Below are 21,047 nucleotides of genomic sequence, written 5' to 3'. Positions count from 1 at the left end.
GAGAGCTAAGGCTCCTGGCTAAGTGAGTAATAACATATGAAATAATCATGTTAGAATTTACATGGTGAGTTTCAGTATTAAAATTGATAGTCTGACTTAGTTTTTATAGATATTTAAATGTTGTTTTTTTTTTAATAGAATACTAACAAAAGTCTTTCAATTTAAATTTCTAGGGCTCAGTACTTCCCTGATGGTCCAGTGGCTAAGATTCCATGCTCCCAACGCAGAGGGCCCAGGTTTGATCTCTGGTCAGGGAACTAGACCCCACATGCTGCAACTAAGACACCCAGTGAAGCCAAATAAATAAATAACTATTTTTAAAAGCTTCCTAGGGCTCTAATTTTATCCTACAGAGACAAATGATAAAGTATAAAAGTATAAAAGTAAAGTAAAGTATATAAAGATAAAGTAAAGTATATAAGATAAAGTAAAAGTATAAAAACTTTTAAAACAGAGGGTGAGAAAAATCAGGTCACACAATTCCTTACAGAGGTCTTTGAGCTCAGGCCCAGTGACCTGGGCACTCCTTGTAAACAAGGTTGTACGCCTTTCCTGCACAAGCTCTGAAAGTTTGCATTTCCATTGTCAGTACCAATGTGAGGACTTTTTTTTTTTAAGGGCATAATTCTGTCTACCAGGAGCAAGCTTTCAGGAAACTCAAAAGGTTTACGTCCTACTTGCTGTAAAAAGCATAGACAGCTAGGCGAAGCTGGCATTTAAGTGACTGATACCAATGGGAAAATGGAAACATCAGTCACAAAGGGAAAAATCCTTTGGCCTGGTTATTTAAATGATTTGGCATATATACATGGCTACTGCACAACCATCATATTCCATATCATCATTTTCCAGAAAGCCTGATTCCTCCTCCCTCTAAAAATAGTGTCAGGTTTTTCTGATAAGTGATCCCCACAGAAAATGGGATGAACCTCCACTAGGCTGTGCGGAGGTAAAGAAACTACTTAATAGGAGTAAGTGCCTGTAAGATAGATAAAGAATTCTTACTGCTAAGGGTTCTTAATCTCCCAAGACTGGGAGGGAACTGTCAGTCAGGAAGAGTTCATGGCTTAATGACAAGACTCAGGCTCTCCTTGGCATTCTGTGCTAGGTTTGGTTTTATGGTTACATTTGAAAAAAGCATTCTAGTTCTCTAGGAACAGATCTGAAATAGACAAGTGAATACAAACTATGCAGACATCCTAAAAGCCAATTGACTTGTAAGGTGCCAAAAATAATGGACCGCACAGTCCATGGAATTCTCCAGGCCAGAATACTGGAGTGGGTAGCCTTTCCCTTCTCCAGAGGATCTTGCCAACCCAGGGATCAAACCCAGGTCTCCCTCATTACAGGTGGATTCTCTACCAGCTGAGCCAAAAGGGAAGCCCAGAAATATTTAAAGAATCTGTATTTCTTGGCTGACCTTGAGCTTGACAGGAAGGAAATGCAATATTAAAAAAAAACACCCAACACGGGGCAAATGTAATGGTCTAAAGAAAGGATAGATTTAAAAAATGAAAAATAATTTGACTACCATGTATTAAAATGGCCAATGCCATGTCAATGAAGAAGCAAAGAAAGCCTGATCAGGGCATCAGCAGAGCAGGGGCACTAAGAGGGTCCCCAGCTTGGGTCAGTGTGACCACTGGATGGAAGTACTAGTCTCACTGTCCAGCGTCTTGAATCCTGTAGGTCCTCAATAATACTCATTTATTAGTCACAAAGTAAGTGAAATTTTAAATAGAAAATGTGACATATGGCTGGAAGGGATACAAAATAAGTAGGATGTCAGAATCAGGATCTAAAAACATTTAGACAGGTTGGAAAGATGGGTGGATATTTAGAAATTATTTTTAACAGGATGTATGATGACATGCTTTATGTTTTTCCTGTAAGCTATAGTTTACAAGCTGATTCCACATATTTCATCTTGTTTTGTTGGTCACAACAGCACTCTGGTGCAGGCCTGGGCATTTTAAAGACTCTCCAAGTGATTCCATCACGCAGTGAGGGTGCAGGGGCTATAGGATGGATGGGCAGGAAGATATTGGTTATCAGAGGTGCTTAAGTAGAGCTTGGTAAGAAAAGTCCTGAAGAAATTCTAGCATCAGATAGGGGTTTAAACAAATGATGCTGAGATTCAATTACTGTGGGGTTGTTAACTCTAAAGAACAGTGTCTCCTTCCAGGCTTACATGCTTTCAGAAGCATGTTTTGAACATTATCTTTTTACCTTTTGGGTTACATAATATCTTCTGTAGGCATGCATTTCTTGACAAGGGAGGGCATTTGAAAGTGATAAATAGCACTTCACACTATTATGAGACTTACTCTTATTAACAGAAATTGAAACAACTCCTGAAATAGGAGAGTAGAAAACTTCCCTAAACCAATACAAACAGCAGGAAGTGGAGCTCATTCTTTTCGTGGGAAATTAAGGATTTAATGGAGCCCAAGTAGTTTCTGGACACGTCTATAGAATCAGGGAAGGTGAGAGTTCTTGCCAAAGGCAAGAGCTAACAGACTGCTCCATTTTAAACCTTTCATCACGGAACCCCAACTTTGATGATGGTGCTACATCATTCACGGTATCTTTACTATATTAAAAAGTGAACACAGACCCTGCTTTGGGAGGACACTTGTGGCCTTTTCCTGGACTATCTATTGCTCCTCTCACTTGGGAGACAAGCTAGAGCCTAACACTGCCACTTCTCTACAGAAATCTGGGCTGCAGATGTAGCACTCAGGAATCTCTGATGATGTCTCTCAATATATTAAAGACATTAAGACAGTAAAGAAAAAAGATGTTGGAGTGGACTGTAAAAAAATTGGTACAAATGAACTTACTTACAAAACAGAAACAGGGTCACTGATGTAGAAAACACTTCTGTGGTTACCAGGGGGAGAGTCGGGGGAGGGATAAACTGGAAGATTGAGGTTGACATACACACACCTGTATATGAAATACAGAACTAACAAAACCTACTGCGTAGCACAGGGAATTCTTTTCAATACTCTGTAATGACCTATATGGGAAAAGAATATTTAAAAAGTGGATACGTATAACTGATTCACTTTTTGTACACTTGAAACTAACACAAAATTGTAAGTAAACTATATTCCAATAAAAAAAAAACCAAAAACAAGAAAATAAACACTGTGTTTCAAATTTAAAAAGTAGGAGCGTTTCTGAAATACTATGTCTCACTCCTTTAGTCTGAGTAACTTTACCTGAATTCAAATCAATAAAAATGCCTGAATGATTAAACACCAGTAGATAATTAATTCAGTGTCTCACTTTCTTCTTTCATACCCAGAACTCTCTTAGGTACCTACTGTTAAATATTTGATGTTCTGGGATTTTGAAAATGGAGGGGGTTCAATTATGAATTTGGGCCTAAAACAATTTATAATTTAAATGGTAAGACTTCATCTTTAAAGTATTCCCTGTGAAACTTTTATTTTTGAAAGAATATTCATTGAGTCTTACATTTCAACTTCAGAATCTTAAGTTTAGAATAAAACAAAGACATGTTCCATTAGCTTTTCTGCTGCTTTCAGAACTTGCATCCATTCTTAAAACATTTATTGTTTCATATATTGGCTATAATTAATCTCAATCCTCGGTGGGTACACTATCAGACTTAAGAGGTTGATCCTAGATTTGGGATGGATAGACGTGTTCTGTTAGTCATGTCTGATTCTTTGCGACCCGATGAACCACAGCCTGCCAGGCTCCTCTGTCCATGGGATTTTCCAGTCAAGAATACTGAAGTGGGTTGTCATGCCCTCCTCCAGGGGATCTTCTCAACCCAGGGATTGAACCTAAGTATCCCGCACTGCAGGAAGACTTTTTAACATCTGACCCATCTAAGGTTTAACATGATATTATCTGTGTTACTTGGAGCAACTGCTGTAATCTCTTCGAGACATTACTTCATTTATGAAAAATAATGATAATAGTGTACATGTCACAGAGTTGCTATGACAGAGTTAATAAAACGTACAAAGTACCTTGCACAACTTTTGGCAGAAACTAACCACATAAATTGTTCTTCTTCTCTACTCTTTCTTGGGTTAAACCCAGGACAAGCTGATGTCATTAATATCTATGCTGACTAATTAATTTCCTGGTAGATGTTGAGAAAATTACTTTCTTTACTTGACCAGAAAAACCTAGAGAAAAGACTCTTAAATCAAAAAAACTAAATGATGATTTACATGCCTCCAAAACGTTTAGTGTTTGCATCTATGTAAGATACAGTGATGTCATCAAGAGACTGTTCTAACATTAAGAGAAAGGGGGACAGGATGAGGGAGCTAGACAGCTGTGTAGTGTATCACTAGCTAGATTTTCATGTGTTGTTCCACTTACTTAGCTTTAAGTGTTGTAAATGATTTCAATATTAACTCTCTCTGCAATTTCAGATTATCTGTGCTCCACTACTTATGGATTGAGTTTTATAATCTATAACTAATGAATCTATATCTTGGACAAGGTACTTAAAAAAAACTACACATGGAGGCTTTCAATGACACAAATTTTAAAAATTAAACTAATTTTCATTTTTTTCACAGGTGGCATATTTAATATTCCTGCCAAATGATATCTTCAACTTGATTGACCAGCCTCAAACCTATCTTAGACATCCCCCCTCCCTACCATATGCCTTCCCAAGTGTGAGAATTCTGCTAGAAAGTCTGTCAAGCCTTTATTATAATTCTGTTTGGATAATAAGGCTTAAGTGAAGCCGGTTCCACAGGTGAATGTACAACTCGGCACAAAGCTGTCTTTTAAGGAACTCAAAAGATGTGTTCAAGTTATGGAAATCACCTCTGAGAAGGAGGAGGTCCTATGGTCACCCACTATAGGTGTCCACAGGGTGAGACATCTCAAATAATCTGTCTGCAGTAGAACCTCAGAGGGTCCTAAGAAGTAGGCAACCAACAGTGATGAACCAAATTATATAAGGCAAAAGAACTGGTGGGATTTTACATGGGTGCAGCTGAAATACTACTTGAGTTCTTGTGAATTAATGATAACCACTCCTTCCCACTCTCTGAGAGAATGTGTGTGTGGCTTAGTAGGCTTTTTTTTTTTTTTTTTTTTTTTTTTTTTAACCTCTGGAGAGGCACAAACTTAAGCCAGAATGAAAGTCTCCAGTGAGTCAGGTCTCAATACTCTGCTGGTTCAAACATACGATGCTTATGCTTATCTGAAACCATGCCCTTGGGTCGAAGAGAATTTTCCTTGTACCAGTGCCTACAGGACGAGGCCTCTGTGAATGGACGGGCATGACAGGGTTTGGACAATGAGTCTGGATGATATAACTGACTTACACTCCCAACTAGGAACAACAGTTGTAACTAAAGAGAAGCTGCAGGTCCTCAAATGAGCTATAGAACACCAGGCTTTCAACCAACCACCATACATAGCAGGGCAGCTTTCAAAATCCATATATTAGGGACTTCTGTCATGAAGGCTCATAGTTGCTGCTTGGTGAAAACAAGGGTTTTCTAAAATAGAGAAGAGCTGGGCAAGCGGTGATAAAGGCCACTTTGTGCTCTGATCCCAGTATTTCCTAATCTTCAAAGACCTGGAGAGAAATAATTTGTTTCTTGTACACTAGTGCACCTTCTTTGGGGGAGTCTGGTAAATTCCCTAACAGTCTGGATCTCCAGACTAATGTTTACCGTTAGACACTGGAGTTACGGTATTCTGGAATCACTGAAAACGTCTAATGAAACTCTGGGCAAGAAAATTAACTGTGGCTACGGGCCAGTGATTCACAGAAAAGTCCTTCCATTTAGCTCTGTGGGACTCAGGCACCCTGATGCTTTTACAGATAACTGGAGGAAATACTTCTTGAAGGGAAGGGAAAGGAAGGGAAGAGGGTGGTGAGGGGAGGGGAGAGGAGAGAAAAGAGAAGGGGAGGAAAGAATGAATAAGATGAACAGAATAGCACTGCAAATTGGTTACTTAAGGCTTTATTGCATTTTTTACTCCTACTTTTGGAGTTCTTCAGAGAAGAGTGAATATTTACTGTCAACTTAGTGAACTAAGTGGACATACAAGGTTTAAGCTGTCTGTCTGCCTTTCATTCCATCAACAGATATTCGATGTGCACTTTTTTGTGCCTCTGATGCTGAAGCTGAAACTCCAATACTTTGGTCACCTGATGCGAAGAGCTGACTCATTGGAAAAGACCCTGATGCTGGGAAAGATTGAAGGCAGGAGGAGAAAGGGATGGCAGAGGATGAGATGGTTGGATGGCATCACTGACTCAATGGACATGCGTTTGAGTAAGCTCCGGGAGTTGGTGATGGACAGAGAGGCCTGGTGGGCTGCAGTCCATGGGGTCGCAAAGAGTCGGACACGTCTGAGTGACTGAACTGAACTTTTTGTACCTCAGGCAAATATGGTACATACAGTGGTTAAAATATATATATTATCTCCCTATCCCTGCTGCCCTTATAGTGCTTATAGTTTAGTGAAGGAGACAGTGGATGAGCTCACCAACAAATTAGCATTTTAATGGTGATAATTACTGTGAAAGGATAGTAAGAGTTCCCTGGGTAAGTGAAACAGGGAGACCTAATTTAGAGAGAGTATAAGAGAAGTTTTCTCTGAGGTAGTGACAATAAAGGATATGTACAAAATAGCTGGGAAAGAATGTGTGTTTGTTCCTGTGTTGGACTTGGAGAATCACTTCTGAGGCAGAGGGAACAAAACTTGAAAAGTCCCTGAGGGCAGGAGCCTGATAGGTGGGAGAAGCTAGGGGAAAAAAAAAGAGCCTTGGAAATGAGAGAAGGGAGCTCCTAAGAACCCATGGAGAGTGGAGATGGGAGGCAGCTCTAGAAACAGCAGGCAGGGACTCATGGGCACTGTACAGAGTTTAATTTTATCTGAGATTTAGTGGATGACATTGAAGGAAAGTGGTATGATTCCATGAGTGCTATGTAAAGGTCTCTTGGGTTTCTATGTGACATGGATTTGAATGGAGTGGGAGTGAGCAGTGGAGCTAGGCACATGTTGAGAGGTGGCTGGGAGAGACGGTGGCTTCCGGGTGTGAGAAATGAGGACAAGTGCAGAGAAAGTGAACACGCAGACAAGGAGGGTGGCTGGAAGGAGGAGAGGTGCAACCCATGGAAGAGCTACGTGTAAGTGGGGTGAGGAAAAACAAAGGATGACCCAGTCTCTTGATTTGAGAACTGCTCCAACAGAGGCACTAATGCCTGAGATGAGGAGGATGGGAGGGGAATAGGCTAACGGGAGAAGTCAAATTCAGTTCTAAAGGAGGAGAGGTGCAACCCGTGGAAGAGCTACGTGTAAGTGGGGTGAGGAAAAACAAAGGATGACCCAGTCTCTTGATTTGAGAACTGCTCCAACAGAGGCACTAATGCCTGAGATGAGGAGGATGGGAGGGGAATAGGCTAACGGGAGAAGTCAAATTCAGTTCTAAACATTTAGCTTTAATAATTATCATATAAATGTTGCATTAAGACTGCTCTGATGGAAGAGACTTCTGGTTGCCAAGGGGGAGGCAGGGAGGGAAGGACTGGAAGTTTGGAATTAGTAGATGCAAACTGTGATATATAGAAAGGATAAACAACAGGTTCTAGTGTATAGCACAGATAATTATATTCAATATCCTATGATAAACCATGATGGAAAAGAATATGAAAAAGAATATATATATAATATAATATATATACCTTAATCACCACTGTACAGTAGAAATCAACAAAACACTGTAAATCAACTGTTGTTTTTGCTTAGTCACTAAGTTGTGTCTGACTCTTTGCAACCCCCTGGACTCCAGTCCACCAGACTCCTCTGTCCATGGGATTTTCCAGGCAAGAATGCTAGAGTGAGTTGCCATTTCCTTCTCCAGGGGTTCTTCCTGACCCAGGGAACAAACTTGTGTCTCCAGGATTGGCAGTCAGAAATTTTACCACTGAGCCAACAGGGATACTTCAGTTGAAAGAAAAAAAAAAAAAAGAACAGAAAAGACTGTTCTGGTTCAGTTGCTTTAAGCAAAGGTTCTAGAATCAGACATAACAGTTTGAATTCTGGCTCTGTTCTTTTCTACCTGGGCAAGTTCTTTTATTTCCTGATTCCTGAAATAGGGGTACCTATGCCAATCTCTTATGGTAAGAATACAATGAGATAATGTTTATAAAGTTGCCTTGCACATAATAGGTACTTAGACAATGGCAGTTACTATTATTTCAGTTTTCTAATAGCATCATATTATGTTAGAGAAAAGGATGAATTTTGAAACTGACATTTATAAACTCTGCCATCCAGGCAAATAAGGAACCTTACATTTCTAATGTTTAAAACAGCCTTTTACCCTCTTTTCCTACAACATAGCAAATATAAAAACAATAATTTCTACTCTAACATCTTAGATTTAGTCTTGATATCCCACTGATAGGTGATAAGAAGCTTTGGAATGAAAGATTCATTTGTTTGTACCATGAGGAAGAGAAGATTAGGAATGTTTGCAGTCTGTGACCACAGGAGCTCTGTGAAAAAACAGCACTGTCTGTGTAGGAAGAATCAACACTGTGAAAATGACTATACTACCAAACGCAATCTACAGATTCAATGTAATTCCTATCAAATTACCAATGGCATTTTTCACAGAACTAAAACAAAAAATTTCACAATTCATATGGAGACACAAAAGACCCTGAATAGCCAAAGCAATCTTGAGAAAGAATGAAACCGGAGGAATCAACCTTCTTGACTTAAGACTATACTACAAAGCTACAGTCATCTGGACAGTAGAACTGGCACAGATGGTACTGGCACAAAAACAGAAACACAGACCAAGGGAACAAAATAGAAATCCCAGAAATAAACCCATGCACCTATGGGTATCTTATTTTTGACAAAGGAGGCAAGAATATGCAATGGGGCAAAGACAGCTTCTTCAATAAATGGTGCTGGGAAACTGGACAGCTACATGCAAAAGAATGAAATTAGAACACTTCCTAACACCATACACAAAGACAAACTCAAAATAGATTAAAGACCTAAATGTAAGACCAGAAACTATAAAACAGTTAGAAAAAAACATAGGCAGAACACTTGATGACATAAATCAAAGCAAGATCCTTTAGGACCCACTTCCTAGAGTAATGTAAATAAAAACAAAAGTAAACAGGTGGGACCTAATTAAACTTAAAAGTTTTGCACAGCAAAGGAAACTATAAGCAAGGTGAAAAGACAACCCTCAGAATGGGAGAAAATAATAGCAAATGAAACAACTGACAAAGGATTAATTTCCAAAATATACAAGCAGCTCATACAACTCAATACCAGAAAAACAAACAACCCAATCAAAAAGTGGGAAAAAGACTTAAATAGACATTTCTCCAAAGAAGACATACAGATGGCTAACAAACACATGAAAAGATGCTCAACACTGCTCATTATTAGAGAAATGCAAATCAGAACTACAATGAGATATCACTTCATACCGGTCACAAAGGCCATCATCAAAAAGTATACAAACAATAAGTGCTGGAGAGGGTGTGGAGAAAAGGGAACACTCTTGCACTGTTGGTGGGAATGTAAATTGATACAGCCACTGTGGAAGACGGTATGGAGATTCCTTAAAACACTAGGAATAAAACCACCATGTGACCTAGCAATCTCACTCCTAGGCACATACCCTGAGGAAACCAAAATTGAAAAAGACACATGTATCCCATTGTTCATTGCAGCACTATTTACAATAGCTAGAACATGGAAGCAACCTAGATGTCCATCAACAGATGAATGTATAAAGAAGTTATGGTACATATACACAATGGAATATTAGTCAGCCATAGAAAAGAACACATTGGAGTCAGTTCTGATGAGGTGGATGAACCTAGAGCCTATTATACAGAGTGAAGTAAGTCAGAAAGAGAAATACCTATGACTGATTCATGTTGAGGTTTGACAGAAAACACAAAATTGTGTAAAGCAATTATCCTTCAATAAAAAAATAAAAAGAAAAAAAGAAAAAATACACCCTAAAAAAGCCCCTAAAAACAGCTCTGACAAGAGAAGAGAGAACTGTGGGGAAGGCCTTATTTATTTAAGGTCAGTCTCATGTACGTTTACTGAGAAGGAACAAAAAGTGCCCAAGATGTTCAAACATTAACAACAAAGGTCATTTCTAATTTTCTGGAACTATAACCTTCAACATTAAACATTAAATGTGTGATGACCACGAAACCTATAAAAACCCTTTATGTTTTTTAAGAATGCATTTTGATGTGTTTGATTAAATTGCAAATGAATTCACTACCCTTGTGTGAACTGACCTATCATAGAAGTCATACAGATTCTTGTATCACAAAGTGCCAGACTCCTGTGATCAACATAATCCTTTCAGGTTTTCACAAAAAACAAGAGGAAGCTTGGTTTCCTTCCAGGTAATAGAAGGATAAAATAGGATCACATCAGTGGAGTACACTATAAAATAAAACTGCTCTAAATATATAAGAAATTATCTTGAACATTATTAATTTAGGAGAATGATAATATCAACATCAAATATTCTTCATTTGTTTGTTCATTCATTTATTCAATTCAATAAGAAATAAACAATGTCTTCCATGTATAGGGCACTGCAGAAGACACAGTATGGGTATGAAATAGTCCTTGTCCTTATGGAGTTTATAACCTCATTGAGGAGGACAGTCACGTCTACAAATAACTAGATGACCACACTGATGGGTAAGGACTGAGGTGTATGGACAAGACATTATGGGAGTTAAGATGACAGAGAATTGCTCTCAGCTGGGCTTACCAGGTCTGGTTTCAAGAAACAGAATTAAATCTGAAAGGCTGTAAATAGGAGACTGAGAAAGCTTACATAAAAACAATAACAACAGGACTTCCCTGATGGTACAGGGGATAAGGATTCACTTGCCAAAGCAAGGGACACGAGTTTGATCCCTGGTCTGGGAGATTTCACATGCTGTGGAGCAACTAAGGCTGTGCACCACAATTACTGAGTCTGAGCTGTACAGCCCACGAGTCACGTTTTCTGAAGCCTGTGCTCTGAAGCAAGAGAACCCACCTCAACGAAGAGTAGCCGCCACTTGTAGCAACTAAAGAAAATGTGTGTGCAGTAACGTAGACCCAGTGTAACAGTAAATAAATAAATAAAACAATGATAAAGACAATGATATTAGAAGCACGTTTTAAAATTTCTATGTGTTCTAGGAATGTGCCAAGTACTCTGAATGTCTTAACAACTTTAAACACCACTGTAACCATGAGAAGAAGCCACCATGACTAATCCCAACTTAATTGATGTTGGGATTACCAACATCAACTAGAGATTTAGAAAGGTCATACATCTAGGAGGCTGACAGCCAGACTCAAGTGTGGATCCTTTAACCACCACATTATAATGTGTCCAGGTAGGATGAAAGTCATGAGGAAACACATATTCGTGGTAAAACACTGCTCACAAATCATCCAGTGTCCAAGGAGGCTGAAGCACGTGGATTTCCAGGGATGCAACAAAAAATAAAACTAGAATGGTCGGTCTGGGAAAGCTTGGGTAGAGTCTTAGAGTCAGACTAAAAACTGAATTTTATTTTATAGGATGGGGAGATGTCCACACAGAGATGGTGGTGGAAATTGTAGGAATAGATGACAATGCTGTAAGAGAGTATTTTTAAAGGCAGGAAAAGTAAAGAGGTTGAGGGAAAAATTTTGCGATGGTCCCCTGCAATTTATTTGTTTTAAAATAAAGTAATTCTGTAGGATGTGTGGTCTGTTCAGTAGTTAATTACTAGGTGTTTCTTGTGAATTACTCCATTAGATTTAATACTAATTTCAAGTGAGACTAATGCCAGGATATGGTGCTCCCACTGAGACGAGGTAGAAGCCTACTGGCTTTTCCTTCTTTTTTCCCTTCCTCTTCCTTTCTTATTTTGCTGCTACCAACACATCTTCTGGTGATGAGAACTAGATGCTACAGAAAGAGGATGCTGGGTATTGGTATTTTCTCAAGGAAACTTATATTAAGAGTTTGACCTCAATCTGCTTCTGAGAATGCATAGTATAGAAATTCTTCAATCACCTTAAAGTGAACCAGAGGATCCTTACGTTTCCACCATAATGCAGTGGTTAAGAAGCCTGCCATTTAAGACCCAGGGGGCAGAAGGACTTAATAGTGAGTGTTATTACATGAGCAACCACACCATGTTGAGTGATAGGACTAGGGCACCTGCTAGCCATTTTCAGTGTCAAAACTACAGAGACCACTAGTAATATACAAGTGACTTATTCCTTTGATATTATGACTGTTGGGGTCAACTTGACACTTTAATACCTACTGTGTGTGATGTGTTAGTTGCTCAGTCATGCCCAACTCTTTGTGACCCCATGGACTGCAGCCCACCAGGCTCCTCTGTCCGTGAGATTTTCCAGGCAAGCATACTGGGGTGGGTTACCATTTCCTTCTCCAGGGGATCTTCCCAACCCAGGGATCGAACCTGGGTCTCCTGCACTGCAGGCAGATTCTTTACCGACTGAGCTACAAGGGAAGCCCTGTTAATACCTACTGGTATACCAAAAATAATTCTAAAACCGTAGTAACTCAAATAATAATTCTACTATGAACCAGACACTGAACAAAGATAACTAAAATATGGAGAAAAAAGGTAGAAGAGTTTCATGCTTAAAAAGGAAATTGATGGTCTCTGTTTCATTGGATGTTATATCCTAGAGTTTTAGACTATAATGGTTAATGGAAGATCTGAAGAAGGGTAATTTTCCCCAGTGAAAGACTGATTTTTTTCTCTTAGAGGTTATAACAACATATTGAGTATAGTTCACTGTACTATATAGTAGGTCCTTGTTGGTTATCTATTTTGTATATAGTAGTGTGTATATGTGAATCCCAAAGAAACCCCATATATAGGCTTCCCAAATGGCACTAATGGTAAAGAACCCATCTGCCAATGTGGGAGACATAAGAGATGTGGGTTTGATCCCTGGTTCAGGAAGATTCCCTGGAGGAGGGCATGGCAACCCACTCCAGCATTCTTGCCTGTAGAATCCCATGGACAGAGGAGCCTGGCAGGCTACAGTCCATAAGGGTGCAGTGAGTTGGACAAGACTGAAGTGACTTAAACTCTCATGCATATATACACATATATATGTGTGTGTGTGTATATATATGTATATGTATATATAACAGAATATACAGTTATATGGATATATATAAACCATATATAAAAAAGTTTCAATTTTATACCTGAAACTAACACAACACTATTAATCAACCATACTTCAATAAAATTTCTTTTAAAAAAAGGTTGTTTAAGTTCATTTTACAAAGAGGAATATACAATTAGCATCCAACCACAGGGAAAAGTAATCTTGACTAGTACTTTGGTAGTAGTCTAAAAAGATGGCCTAGAACTGCCCTACAGTCAGTTGAAGTGCTTGTCTGCTACTCTCCTGAAAAGGAAATGCAATTCTAGTCTACCTAATACATGTACATGACTTCAAAGAAACTTACCATGCGATGAGAGATCTCCCCTGATGGGGTTCAGTCAGTTTTTCATCTTTTAAAATACACTAAATTAAAGGGCTAATTTTCCCCCTTCAGGGATGTGTTTAATTTTAAAAGTATAATATGCAATCTGAAAATGAGGGAATTTTAACCAACTTTTCATTAACTTATTAAATGTCTCAGGATGCCAGTATCAAGATCCTTCAGATAATGACTTCACAGCAGCATGTTGGCCTTATGCCTACTCTGGGAATGATGGAAAATAATCTCTGGGAAATTCATAACTGTCAGTAGGACTACTGTGTTTGACATAATTAACAAGGGAAATGACCAACTTTCCTTTTAGAATAGTGGTTTAAGTTGTAATCATTTTGTGTGCTAAATTGCTTCAGTTGGGTCCGACTCTTTGTGACCCTATGGACGGACCATAGCCCACCAGGCTCCTCTGTCCATGGGATTTTCCAAGAATTCTCCAGGTAAGGATACTGGAGTGGGTTGCCATTCCCTTCTCCAGATCTTCCCAACCCAGGGATTGAACCTACGTCTCTAACGTCTCCTGCATTGGCAGGTGGGTTCTTTATCACTAGCGCCACCTGTGAAGTGAAGTGAAGTGAAGTGAAGTGAACTGAAGTGATGTGGCTCAGTCGTGTCCGACTCTTTGCGACCCCATGGACTGTAGCCTACCAGGCTTCTCCGTCCATAGAATTTTCCAGACAAGAACACTGGAGTGGGTTGCCATTTCCTTCTCCAGGTGATCTTCCCAACCCAGGGATAGAACCTGGGTCTCCTGCATTGCAGGCAGATGCTGTACTGTCTGAGCCATGAGGGAAGCCAATTTAATTCAGTTTAAACAAGAGTTAAATGTTATTTTAAACTATTTTTATTTATAATATTTTATTTTGATTACATCAATAAAAAAAGGCTAACTTCTGAAATCTTTTAAGAGACACTAGTAAATTCAAAGAGTCATAGGATATTGGAGCTGGAAAGACCTTTGAAATGATGTAGTCTAAGTCCCCTCATTTTACAAATGACCCAAAAGACTGAAAAGACCCTTCTGATTCTATCACACGGATATCATCTAAAACATTGTTAAATGGGCCCTTAAGGAAAAGATAAATATTAACCTACTATTCCATGTCACTCCCGCTCTGATACCACTATTCATCCCCTTCATACCAAATGAAATACTAAACTTCTAGAAGTAGCTCCTGAATGATATTCCAAAGTATTCTATTCTTACTTTAGTGTTACTCAGGTATTGCCAATGAGTACCTCTTACAATCAAATCAGATAACCTAAATTGCTTCAAAAGAAGCCGAGTATCCAAGAAATTACCATATGATTCCTGTTACAGACAGTTCAAAAATTAGGAGAATACATTTAAGGTTTAGGAAGTCAAGACAGGAGTCAAACTGGTAGAAAAGATGTGGTAGCAATTGAGAGGCGGCACAGTGTGGATTCTGGTGATGATGGTTGCTGTTTTCTATTTCTTGACCTGGTTGGAAAATGTCTAAGTGAAAATTCAGAAAGTTGTACAAGTAAAATCTTAGCACTTTTCTATTTGTGTATTACTATACTATGAAAGTAAATTAAAAACAAATCTATTCATTTAAAATAAAAAATCTAACTTTTAAAGCTTAGGTAACTTTCTCCTTACCTACTTCTTCTATTTCCCAAATAGGACAAGCGGCTCTGAATTCAAACATGTAAAAGTGAGTGAGGTGAGTAGGAATAAGAGGATTCTGCAAAAATTCATTTTTTAGATAAAAATGGAGAAAGTATAAGAAAACCTACTTTTAATCATAGAAAAGTAACATTCTTAATAAACTGCTGCTGCCATTTAAAAATTAGACTTCTTTTATATAGGAAACTCCCTGGGCTTCTGCTTATGATATTTTTTATGAATAGAAGAAGGTTATGCTGGGGACTCACAAGAAAGCATGTGAATCATAAATACTTTTAAGGCCCTTGAAAAATTCAGTTTCTAGTAAATTGAGATCATCTGGAAGAAACTGATTTGCCCCTAGAAAATACAAAAAGTGGCTAATTTACTCTTTGTACTTATGACTGAGAAGTGACTAGTGGAAGTTATATATCTTGATCTTCATAATCTGGAAAAATGAAATGCGAAGCACAGCCAAGATTCAGTGTGGTAACACCAATGAACCTATATAACTTCTTGGTTGCAACAAAAGTAATCATCTCTTCTGCAGACACATAACATTCAAATCCATCCCTGATGAAACAATCACTTGAAAATCATTAATACTATTTTATGTTTGCTTAGGAATGAATGTAAGTAAGGACTAGCCATACAGCTGGGCAAAGATGTAATACAGTTGGGTATTTCTAAGAAAAGAGTAACATCTTTCTCAGTATTCTTGATTCTGCATGCTGATTTAATCCAAGGAAATAGAAGGAAAAATTTGAAGTCAAGCAGAGAAATAGTCGAGAGTCGTGACTTACAGGAACTCAGAAAAACATCTCAGGTAGGTTAAGGGGTTTTATGAATTAAAGATTCATAATGTCATTTGGAAAGGTAAGATGATATCATGATGTAACTTCATTTTAAACCTACAAGATAAACATTGATATTTTGCTTTATTTTATACATACTCAGTTAATGATGATTAGTTGTAAGAACAGATAAACTAAACTCTTACTTCCTCCTAGACCCTGTCTTACCAGTCTTATCACAATAAATTTTCTTGAAAAATTTTATCACCAACTAAATTCAACTTTAGTTGATAAAATTGACAGTTTCAACAGCTTTCCCAAATATACTACTGAATATGCTAAAATTTTTGAGCTGAGATTTACTAAAAAATATATCTGATCAATATCAATGAGTCAGAGGGATAATATATCAATATCTCTGCACACATATACATGCAAGTGTTTCCTGCAAAATAATTTGTGTATTTTTAGTAGCATATAAATAAATACAATCAATATTTATATTGATGATTATAGACATACACCTGCTTCCTGAGTTATAATGTGACATCATTTTAATAGTATATAAATAAATGAAAGTGTTAAAAGTAAAATTAAAGCATCAAGAATGTTCTGAGTGGCAAATGAAAGGGTACTTCATATCATGATTCATCCAGGAAACATACATTCAGTTTACCATGGGATCCCACTACATACCCATCAGAATAGTCACCATAAAACAGACTGAGAATACCATGTGTTAGTGAGGATGTGAAATTAATGAAAATTTTCATATGCTGTTAGTCGGAATAAAGAATAACATTTGACTGTGTCTTTGAATGGGCATCTATTACTTTCATCAACTCAACATTATCTGCTTGGGGGAAGTGCCATTTTTTGACTCATTCTGTTCAACATACATTACATCCTCCCCTACCAAACAGCAGTTCAGTTGCTCAGTCACGTCCGACTCTTTGAGATCCCATGGACTGCAGCACACCAGGCCTCCCAATTTTTTTTCAAGTATCCTAAAAATACTAGAATTTTTTCTCAAAAACAAAAAATGAGAGCGGTAAACTATTCTTAATGGTACTTTGACTTCCAGATAGTTTGAAAGAAATACCAATTGGACCTCTCAGAGTAAGTAGCAGGCTACATTTTATAAGCCACTCATTTTACTCCTTTTAAGGAGAAAGAATAACAAAAGCTGCAAAAACAAACAACAGCAACAAAAAAATGTGTAGCAAAAATAGGGGAAATTTTTTGTTTTTATAAAAGGAAAGGCTGGTCAGTATTTGACGAACAGTCATTCTAACTGAAAGTATCTCATATTCTGATTTTCTAAGGGGCCATTCTTACTTCTTTCCACAAATTGTCATTCTTAATTATCTGACCATATCTACGCTTAATGCCATCTTAACATAATTAGTGAAACAGAAATAGAAAAAGAAAGAAAAAAAAAACAGAGAAAAAGGAGAATAACAGTAGAGAAATATCAGAAAAAATTTAAGTAAGACAATTAGAATAGTGAAAAGTATTGACAGGTGAAAAACAGCAGAATGTAAGAAAAGAAAGGGGAGGCTAGAAAGGGAAGGAGGAAGAAAGGGAGCTAGAGAATGAGGAACAGAATGAGAAAAGGATGAGGAGAGAAAGTCGGCAGGGGCAAGACAGGTGAACAGAAAAGAGAAAAAGGAAAGTAAAAAGAAATTTAAAAAATGAATATCAAAGTTTGCTCACCTGCTATATAAAGTCAGCAAAACTTAGAAGAATAATATAATAAATGTACTGTATGAATAAATAATTTTCTCCTAAAAAGGTCTTTTTATGACAATAAGATCTCTTATACTAAGACTTTCAATTCAAAAGTCCTATGCTGGAATCTGTTGTGAAACGAGATATAATCAGACTGGCTAGCCCAGATGTGGAGTCCAGTTATATTTAACAACTTAGGGTATGATTTTAAAAATTAGTGGACATGTGATGGAGTCTTTATTAAATAATTCAGGGATATTAGGTAACTTTAGAAAAAATGAATATTTAAATTCTAAGAAAAATACTATATTTAAGTAAAAAAAAAAGAAACTTGCATATGTCAGAAAGGGCATATAAACAACTAAAAAGAATTTTTACAAAACACTGATAAGAACCAGTATCTTTAATATATACATAGCTACACAAACCAATTAAAAAAAAAAAAAACTCCAATAGGAAAAAGAAAACTAAGAATGCCTCCAATAGAAAAAAGGAATACAGAACATAAGCAGACAGTGCAAAACAAAAATGGCTAGTGTTCATGTGAAAAAACATTTACTTGCACTAGAAAATTTTTAAAAAGTAAATTAAAATATAAATGCAATTTTTTGCTTAAATTAAAAAAATTAAAAACATACTCTTCAAAGCTGTATCTGGTGCTCTGAGACAGGTACATTTAAAACACTGCTGGCAGTAATATAAAATAGTATAATCTTTATAGAAGACAGTCAGAATTATGTATCAAATATTTTAAAAAGAAATATGCCCTTTGACTTAATGAAGTCAGAAATACAAAGATTTGGGTAAAAGAATATTAATCCCAGTTATTTATAATAGCATTCTGTTGGGAAACAGTTATGTAAATAAAGGCTTTATTTTTGGGTATGGTATAAAGTAAGAAATTAACTGAATTTTTTCCCATGAGGCTAACTAATTGACCCAGTATCACTGACTGACTAGCTCAGTCGTTCCCCACTAATGTAAGGCTATACTTCTGCAGTGGTCTGTGGCATTGGACTCTCTTCCATTGGTTTATTTATTACCCCATGTAAATATTACACAGACTTAATGGCACAATTTTAGAATGAGTCTTGATGTTGGATGCAAGTTTCTCTACTTTTATATTGTTTCAAAAACATTTTGGCTGTTTCTCCCCTCTCCACTTTTCCTAATCCATGCACATTTTAGAAATAGCTCTTAAAAGTCCTCTGAAGATCCTTCTGAGATTTTGAACAGAATTTATGGATGCATTTGAGAGAAATGATATATTTTAGATATTAAAATTTCCCACTCAAAAGATTATGACACAGGTCCTTATTAAGTATTGTTTTACATATATGAATATCTGTATCCATATCAACGTTTATATCTAATGGGAACATTCAACTTTTGCTGTGCTTATTTATATGCTAAGTCACCTCAATTGTGTTCGACTCTTGTGACCCTGTGAACTGCAGCCCGCCAGGCTCGTCTGTCCACAGGATTCTCCAGGCAAGAACACTGGAGTGGGTTGCCATGCCTACCTCCAGGGGGTCTTCCTGACCCAGGGATTGAACTCGAATTTCTTGTGTCTCCTGCCTCCGCAGGACGGTTCTTAACCACTGGTGCCACCTGGGAAGTGAGGGGTATGCATCTAAAAATCTGTCACACAGAATGAAGTAAGTCAGGAAGAAAAAAGCAAATGCTGCATGTTACATTTATATGGAATCTAGGAAATGGTACTGATCAGCCTATTTGCATGGCAGGAACAGACTCAGATGTAGAGAAAGGACTTGTGGACCCAACAGGGGATGGAGAAGGGGGGCCAGGTTGAGAGAATGGCACGGAAACGTATACACAACCAAAGGTTAAACAGATAGCTGGTGGGAAACCCACGTGTAACACAGGGAGCCCAGCCTGGTGCCTGTGATGACCCAGAAGGCGTGGGATGGGGCTGGCGTGGGAGGAAGGCTCGAGGGGGAGGGGATAGATGCACAGTGACAGCTGAATCACACTGTTGCAGAGCAGCAAACAACAGGACATTGGAAAGCCATGATCCTCCAGTTGAAAATAAATGTTAAAAACGGGAGGATAACTGCTTTACAACATTGAGCTAGTGTCTGCTGGGATCACACTTTCTGAGTGTGTGTTTGGCGTGTACCTGTTTACTATCTCTCCTCCTCGTCAATTTCAAGCTTCATAAAGGCAGAAACCAGATCTGTTCTGTTTATGTCTATAGTCTGTGTACTTGTCACTTAGCTTAAATATTAAAAAAAGAAAAATCTGTAGACTGAATGAGTTAAGCATGTCAAACATTTGCTTCAATTTTTAATATTCATAATACATTGGATCATCACTTAAAATATATCTTATTTGTATAATTTTATTTTATCTTCTTCACTGCCTTTCAAAATAGGCATTGATAGTCTCCATTTGACAAAGGAGGTGATTTAGGGCACAGGGAAATACATTAACATGCTTAAACTAATAGCTAGAAATCAGTAGAGTTGAAAACAGAACCCAAACTGTCTAACTCAAAAGACATATAAAAATAAAAAAAGGAAGAAAAGAGGAAGAAAGAGAAAGCAAAGGAAAGGAAGAACAGAGGGAGGAGAACTCCTTCATCCCTGACCTCTCCATCTCAAGAGCATATCATACCACTTACTCTAAGATCTCTTTAACTCTCAACTTTACATCTTTTAGGAAGCCTCATACCTCATACATTTCAGGCCAGTAGACAGACTGAGAACACTTTCAAGCAATATTCTTCTACATGAATCATACAGAGTGGGAAATAAAGGAGTTTGCAGTTACAGAGTTAAGTCTCTTTTGCTCAGCTACATTTTACCAACATAGAACTAGCTAGTTAAGTCAGGCACACAATCAAGTCTGAAAATTTTAAGAAGTATTTACAGCATGATTTAAGTTTCAGTTTCAAGTTCCAATTCATTATCTCATAATTTCTCTGACTTAGTCAACATTACACAAAACTTTGACACTCTCTTCCCATTGAAAAGGCATGTGAGAATAACTTTCCAGTTTTACTATAGTTGAGAGGGTAGAAATAGAATTACTTTTTACTGGAATCATTATTTCAGGAAAGGATACTGTACTCAACTTCTCATTTCAGTCAAGGATACGATACGTCCCCTTTCTTTTCTTTGTCCCTAAGTCTGATGATAAAATGGCAATTTCCATTAATTCTGATTAGCAGACTTCACATAGTGAAGTTACAAGAAGGAAAGGAACCTCTTACTGTCTCAGTTTCCATGTAGTAAAACAAAAGTACCAACCCCTAAATTAATAATACTGTTTTTGTGAACTGGAGGGAGAAAATACT

General features: G+C 37.5%; 1 protein-coding gene across 1 annotated transcript in view; it reads right to left on the bottom strand.

Annotated features, from left to right (window-relative positions):
• The window catches only part of GRIP1 (glutamate receptor interacting protein 1), a 203,823-nt gene that overhangs the window by 120,403 nt on the left and 62,373 nt on the right, over nt 1-21,047 (bottom strand). The gene's annotated exons all lie outside the window — the stretch shown is intronic.

The sequence above is a fragment of the Muntiacus reevesi genome, chromosome 4 (genome assembly GCF_963930625.1).
Source record: "Muntiacus reevesi chromosome 4, mMunRee1.1, whole genome shotgun sequence".
NCBI classification, from domain to species: Eukaryota; Metazoa; Chordata; class Mammalia; order Artiodactyla; family Cervidae; genus Muntiacus; species Muntiacus reevesi.
The sequence above is the reverse complement of the archived record's forward strand: the minus strand, read 5'-3'. Positions and strand labels throughout refer to the sequence as shown.